Genomic DNA, 8,258 nt, shown 5'->3' with positions numbered 1-8,258 from the left:
TCTTTAAATTTAAAATGTTATTTAACTGAAAAAGTACAATCAAAGGAAAAATTACACAAATAAAAGAGTCTTTAGAACAAAATGACAATAAAGCATTACAGATGAAAAAATATTCCAAATAATGACTTTTCATAAGAATTTTAGATCTTCAGAGGAATTCTCTTTAAACTGAATTTAACATGAAAGGTTTAATTTTAAATATAAACTATTCTGGTATTATATTTCTATGATGAGACTGAATTTTTTCTAATTTACGTAAGATATTAGGGAAAAGGGTGTAGCGATTAAAATCATATTTCAAAATCATTTAAGGAATAAGCACTAAAATATATTGGGAAAGTAGCTATAAATAGAAGATGATCTCATACAGTTTAGACGACAGTACAGACGTATTGAGTGAGTGTTTCCAAATTTATTTATTTTTAATTGAGGAATAACTGCTTTACAATGTTTAGTTGCTTTCCCTCATACAACAACATGAGTCAGTTGTAAGTATATATATATATCCCCTCTTTGGTGAGCCTCCCTCCCACCTCCCGCCATCCCACCCTTCTAGGTCATCACAGAGTACTGTGTTGGACTCCCTATATTATATAGCAACTTCCCACTAGCTACCTATTTTACATATGGTACTGGCTATGTTTCCGTGCTATTCTCTCAAATTGCCCCACCCTCTCCTACCATAGCTAGGCAGACAAGTTTTGCCTTTGCATCTGTGTAACTATTTCTGCCTTGGAAAAAAATTCACCAGTACCATTTTCCAAGATTCCATATGTATGCACTGGTATATTATATTTGTTTATCCCTTTCTGATTTAGTTCAGTCAGTATCAATGGCTCTAGATTCATCCGCCTCAGTTAAACTGACTTGTATTTGATCCTTTTGAGAGCTCAATAATATTCCATTGTGTATATGTTCCATAACATCTTTATCCATACATCCGCCGATGGACATCTTGGTTGCTTCCATGCCCTGACTGTGTAAATTGTGCTTTAATGAACACTGGGGTACATATGTCTTTTTTCAATTATTATCTCAGGGTGTATGTCCAGGAAGGGATTGTTTGGTCATATGATAGTTTTATACCTAGTTTATAAAGAAACCTCCATAGAGTTCTCTTTAGTGGCTATATCCATTTCTATTCCCTCAAACAGTGCAAGAGGCTTCTCTTTTTCCCATTTCCTGTCCAGCATTTATTGCTTGTAGAATTTCTGATGATGGTCTTTCTAACTGGCATGACATGATACCTCATGAAGTTTTGATTTGTATTTCTTTAATAATGGGCAGTGTTGATCATCTTTCATATGCATATTGGCCTTCTTAATGTCTTCTTTGAAGAAATGTCTGTTAAAGTATTCTGCTTACTTCTTAATTGGTTGTTGGTTTTTCTGATATCGAACTGTATGATCTACCTGTAAGCTTTGAGATGAATCACTTTTCAGTTCTTCGTTTGCAATTATTTCCTCCCATACTGACAGTTGTCTTTTCATCTAGTTTATAGTTTTCTTTCCTTCCTGCTTAAATAGTTTGAAGTTTAGCTAAATGCCATTTGTGTTTTTTGTTTGTTTGTTTGTTTTTATTTCTATTACTCTAGGAGGTGTGTCAAAGAGGATCTTGCTTTGATATATGTCAAAGAGTGTTCTGCCTATGTTTTCCTCTAAGGTTTTATAGTTTCTGGCCTTACACTTAGGTCTGTAATCAATCTTGCATTTACTTTTGTGTATAGTGCTAAGAAGTGTTCTAATTTGATTCTTGTACATATAGCTGTCCACTTTCCCCAGAACCACTTATTGAAGAGGCTCTCTTTTCTGTCTTTTATCCACATTATATGCATGCCTCCTTTGTGAGAGAAAAGGTACCTATAGGTGCATGAGTTTATCTGTCAGCTTTGTATCTTGTTCAATTGGTTTCTATTTCTGTTCTTGTGCCAGTACCATACTGTCTTGATGACACTCGCTTTGTAGTATCGTCTGAAGTCAGAAAAGTTGATACCTCTAGTTCCACATTTCTTTTTCAAGATTGCTTTGGCCATTAGGGGTCTTGTTTTTTCTCATACAAATTATTAAATTATATGTTATAGTTCTTTGAAAAATGCCATGGGTAATTTGGTAGAGATGAATTTAATCTGCAGATTTCTTTGGGTATTACAGTCATTTTCACAATATTGATTCTTCCAGTTCGAGAACATCATATACCTTTCTGTTTGTATCATCTTTGATATTTTTCCTCATGCAGCATTCCTTGCTGCATACACATGTTTTGTCTCTTTAGATAGGTTTATTCCTAGGTATTTTATTTTTCTTGCAGTTGTGAATGATACTGTTACCTTAATTTCTATTTCTGATTTTTTATTGATGTTGTATAGGAATGCAATGGATTTCTGTGTATTAATTATGTGTCTTGTGCTTTACTAAATTCATTGAGTAGCTCTTGTAATTCTCTGGTTGTATCTTTAGGGTTTTCTATAGAAACAGGTCATCTGCAAACAATGAGAGTTTTACTTCTTGTTTTATAGTCTGGATTGTTTTTATTTCTTTTTCTTGTCTGATTGCTCTGGCTATGACTTACAAACCTATATTGTATAATAACAGTGAGAGTAGGCACCCTGGTCTTGTTCCTGATCTTAGAGGAAATACTTTCAGGTTTTAACCATCAGGAATAATGTTTGCTGTGAGATTGTCTTATATGACCTTTATTATGTTGAGGTAGGCTCCTTCTGGAGCCTATTTTCTGGAGCATGCCCATTTTCTGGAGTTTTTTTTTTTAAATCATAAATTGGTGTTGAATTTTGTCAAAAAACTTTTTCTTCTCCTACTGAAATCATCATATGATTTTTATCTTTCAATTTGTTAATATAGTGTATCAAATTGTTTGATTTGCATATAGTGAAAAATTTACACACCCTGGGATAGCCTCCACTGGGACTTGGTGTGCCATCCTGTTAATGTAGCATTGTTTTTTTTTTTTTTTCTTCTAGTGTTTTGTTCAAGATTTTTGTATCTATGTTCATCAGTGATATTGGCTTTTTATTTTCTTCTTTGTGTGGTATTTCTGTTGGTTTTGGTATCACCATGATGGCAGTCTCACAGAATGAGTTTGGGAATTTCCCCTGCTTGCAGTTTTAGAAAGACTTTGATCAGGATGGGTGTTAGCTCATCACTAAACCTTCGATAGCATTCACCTGTGAAGCCCTGGGCTTTTGTTCATTGTAGACTTTTGATCACAGTTAGTAGTGGTTGTGATTAATTATTCATATACAGAACTTGTGAAGAGTGTTAGTGACAGGCTCACTCCCAAGGAAAAATGGTTCCAATTTACACTTCACATCCCAAGAGAGGCACTTTGTCTTCAAAAGGAAAGTATTTAGTCATAAAAATAAGGACAGTTTTATCTGCATGCCACCCATGAGTTGTGACATAGTGATCACATATTGAAATGATAATATTTTGTGTATGCTGGATTAAAATATGATTTGAATATTAATTTCAACTGCTTCATTTTGCTTTTTAAATGTGGATACTAGAAAATTTAAGATTTTATATGGAACTTGAATTTGTAGTTCACATTACCCTCCATGGAAAGCTTTGGCCTAGAACGGAAGCCAGGTCAAAGTGACCTAATGACCATCAGGCTGGGAGCTGGGCACACCTTTGCCCATACAGAGTTAGACTATCCCCATTAGAGCCATGTGTGATTGAACTGGTTGTGGGCGTATAGAATCCTTGAGTGTAGTTTGTCTTCACAAAATTTTCATCGTTTTTTTTTTTTTTTTTTTTGGTTCTGACCAAATCTTGGTGGTTTTTGATTGATGACCGAACAAACAGGCCTGGAGTGCATTTCCTGTTAAGTGTATCTGAGCTGGGGCTTCCCAGGTGACTCTAGTGGTCAAGAACCCATCTACCAATGTAGGAGACATTAGAGACTCAGGCTTGATCCCTTGGTCGGGAAGATCCTCTGGAGGAGGGCACGGCAATTCACTCCAGTATTGTTGCCTGGAGAATCCATGGACAGAGAAGCCTGGTGGACTATAGTTTATGGGGTCACACAGCATCAGACATGACAGAAGCGACTGAGCACACACACGTATTTGCAGTTGAATGATGACAGCAGATTGAGACATGTCAGTGGAGGCAGAATGGCGGTGGAATGAGGGTGAGTTGAGAAAGGTTCTGGTTTCTGAAGCTGTACTGTGTTGTCCTTTTATGTTCTTCTTTTTCTTTCTTTAGTTTTAAGATTGCATGTTGGTGGTGGCAGGACAATACTGATTGTGTTTGCTAGAAGATGTCCTCATTAATTTAGATTTTAGAGACCAAAATTAAGGAGGGTGCACTATGCAATATGGAATAGGCAAATGAATATTTCATCCACCAAGTTCAATCTCTGAAAGCCTCCTGACTTCTGAAAACTATTTACAGGGCTAAATTATTGGAGGAGGGACATCTTTCTGTAACTGCCAATATCTTAGACTCTCATAGTTTTGAACTAGGATTGAAAATCTCTTTGATCATTCACTCCCTTCCTCCCCTATACTCCCTAACCTTCTGAAGTTTTGGGAAAGTCAAGAAACCTTAGTGAGAGCAAAGTAAATACAAATTTAAGAGCATGTAGAGTCCAAGGGCTTGGTCTAAGATTTAATAACCTCACCACCACACAGTTCCATTTACAATCTCTAAGCCAACCACATCAACCCAGAGAGTCGGTTCTTGCTGCAGGATCCAACTTCTGTCCATTTCCACTTTTCCAAGTGGTCTCATCACCCGCTGATCATATTGCCACAGTGTCCCCCAGGTACCTTGTCACCAGGTCGAGGAAATGATCCCCAAGATGTCAGGCCAGTGGGAAGTTGCTGCCACTCACCTTAGCAGCTGGCAGTCTTGTAAATCTGGTGATAACTTCACTAACCCTCAGCCTTCCCTGACTCTAGGTCTTCTCTTTGGCATTGTTCTTGTTAATTTGAGGACTTCTGTAGGACACGTATGACACATGGCTCTTCAGAAAGAGGAGCTGATGTCCTTGGCTGGCAGAATGAGGCATGGGGCTGTGTGCCAGGCTCCATTTTCTGAGAAGGAGAATGCCTCACTTCTAGCTTCCTTGAGCTCTCAGGCCCAAAGGAGACAGACAAAGAGTGTAGAAATGGTGGTAGGTGCTGAGCAGGAAAACTATGTGAGAAGGTGTTGCTACTGGCTGTGTCCCGGCTCTCGTGGGTAGTCCAGGCTCACCTGGAGAGGGAAGAGTCGGACATGACTGAGTGACTGAACTGAACTCAACTAGGGCAACGGCATCTGGCTTAGAGTTCTTCCAGGTGAAGCTGGAGGTTTGCCAGAGGCTTATCCCCTAGAGAAGGGAATTCCACCCACTGCAGTTTCTTGCCTAGAGAACTCCATGGAAAGAGGAGCCTGGTGGGCTACAGTCCATAAGTTCACAAAGAGTTGGATATGATGGAGCATCTACCACCACCATCATACACAGTCATTGGCCCTTGTCCAAGACCAACAGGTCTAACTCCCCTCAGCCCCTGGCACCCTTTTTCTACTTTGTCTTTGCAGTAGACTTACATGAACACTTCATAGTGGAAACATAGAATGTCTGTCCTTTTGTGTCTTGTTTGTTTCACTTAGCATAGTAACTTCAAAGTTTACTCACTTTGCAGCACGTTTCAGAATTTCTTTAGTTGTTAATAATATCACATAGGTTCAACATCATGTACTATCTGGGAATTACAGATTAAAATCGTGACATATCACACCACAACTTTTAGGACTGCTAAACTCCAAATATATGATTAAACCAATCACTGGAGGCTGAGCAACAATAGGAACTATCCCTCATTGCTGGTGGTATGCAGGTACAGTCACGTTCTGAGGCAGTTTGGCAGTTCTTCCCCAAAGCTAAACAAGTCTCACCTTGGGATTTAAAATTCATGCTTTCAGTATTTAGGCAATTGCTCTGAAAATGCAAACAAGGATGTGATTATGCACAGCAGTTCTATTCAAAATGGCTATAAATTTTAAGAAATCATGATATCCTTCAGTAGATGAATGTGTAGGTAAATTGGGTTACATCCAAATCAAGGGGGTAAGAACACGTCACCCTAAGATATGTCTCTGACATAGGGTTATTTTGCTCTGTTTAATCAATAAAATAAAAGAAGAAAAGCTGAGTAGAAGTTGCCCTTTTTTATTTTAAGATGTATTAATTTATTTTTGGCCATGCTGAGTCTTCGTTGCTTTGAGAGGGCTGTTTCTAGTTTTGAAGGGTGGGGGCTACTTTTGTTGCATAGCACAGGTTCCTGGTGTGCAGGCTTCAGTAGTTGTGGTGCATATGTTTAGTAGCTGTGACTCCCAGGCTCTAGAATGCTGGCTCAGTAGTTGTGGTGGATGAGTTTAGCTACTCTGAGGCATGTGAGATGCTCCTGGACCAAGAATCAAACCCTATCCCATGCATAAGCAGGCAGATCCTTAACCAGTAGAACACCAGGGGAGCCCGAGGTTGCCCTTTTGTGAGTTACATTTACGTTTAGTAAGGAAGTCTCTGTAAGGGGATGTCCCTCTTTGCACCTGAAATAAGATAGTTACATCTCAAGGAACTCTTATCAATGAAGAGGTCCCGACATAAATCTGCAGTCAATCATATGCTTGTTTACTGTGCTTTCCATGATAACCAGCCATAACTGGCCTTCCCCTTTTCCCCAAGGTCTTTCATATGTTTTTAGCTGAAGACAGTATTTAAGGTGATGGCTTTGGTCACTACAGGAAGTGACTCAGCTTTCTTTGGCGTCTCCCCCATATGCAAGGGGTATACATGTTATTAAACTTCTGTTCTCTCCTGATAATTTGGCTTCAATTATGGAGAAGGAAGGCTCAACCAAGAACCAAAAGGGCAGAGGGAGATGGTGTTTCCTCCTATACACATGCAAAGGAATAATACTCAACAGTGGACAGGAGTCAAAAGTCAGCCCTTGAAAGACAGGGAGACATGTTAGATGCATATGGCTAAGTAAAAGAATCCAGTCTGAAGAGGCTGCACACAGTATGACCACATTGATGACATTCTTGGAAAGGCAAAGCTACATAGATGTTAAAACAGATCCTGGGGTGGGGAATTTGAAGTGATCCTTTAAATGGATTCCTGTAGATATGCATTTGCTAACCATGTAATTTCATATAGTCCAAGGGGTCAATCACGATCTATTCAAATTTACTTTTTTAGGCTACAGGAGTGCATAGAACGGAATGCCAAATACAACAGAATCTAACTGTATTAGAAATGCATGGAAAAACTTCATCGTAGAGGATGGGGAAAAGGTGCTGACCTAAATGAACTGTAGAAATGAACAGAATCTCTAGACTAAAGGCAAAATGGACCATACATAAGCAGTAGGCTTTGTTTTATGGAGTTGTTTCCACAGTGTGAAAGTGAAAGTCACTCAGTCCTGTCTGACTCTTTGTGACCCCATGGAATTCTCCAGGCCAGAATACTGGAGTGGGTAGCCTTTCCCTTCTCCAGGGGATCTTCCCAACCCAGGGATCGAACCTGGGTCTCCCACATTGCAGGTGGATTCTTTACCAGCTGAGCCACAAGGGAAGTGTAGTAGCTAACAATCTGAAACCACTGTTTATGTAATCTGGAAAGGTACAATGCACAGATAAATGGCAGATGGTGGGAGCCTGGTTCCTCACTGTGGGAGTGGAAGTTATGGATAAGCAAGGGGAGATAAGAGATATAGATAAGCCCTCCACATCCTAGATCTAGGCTTCCTTGGAGGATGGTGTGGGGAGTTGACTACCTGGGAAAATGCAGATCTTCATACCTGGAATGCCATGCAGATGTAGTACCCTCACACACTATCATTCCACCCACATTAGCTGGAAATGAGGTAGAAGAGAGGCCCCAGACTGAGAACCTGGAGGCTCTCCTATGTGGACAGACACTACAAGATGAAGACAATAGCAGGAGGGAAAAGGAGCTGATCCCTGTTAAGATAACAGATAAAAGACCACAGAGTCCTCATTCTCAAGGTCGAGGAAACCTTTTCCACTACACATGTGAAGACAAGCTCAAAAGGGTCAAAGGGCGAGAGGGAACCACCTTAGAGTCAGTAAGTGACATCAACTAACCTTAGGCTTCCTTGCTAGAACCTGACTTGGCTAAGATATGCACACACATGGGAAGAACCCTGAGATAGACCAAATGTGGACTCAGAACCAGGCAGAGCAAGATGACTGGCCAGAAAACTTGAAAGAAACACTGCATATAAG

This window comes from Giraffa tippelskirchi, chromosome 14 (assembly GCF_054371585.1).
Source record: "Giraffa tippelskirchi isolate mGirTip1 chromosome 14, T2T-mGirTip1v1.2.pri, whole genome shotgun sequence".
In the NCBI taxonomy this organism is placed as follows: Eukaryota; Metazoa; Chordata; class Mammalia; order Artiodactyla; family Giraffidae; genus Giraffa; species Giraffa tippelskirchi.
The sequence above is the reverse complement of the archived record's forward strand: the minus strand, read 5'-3'. Positions refer to the sequence as shown.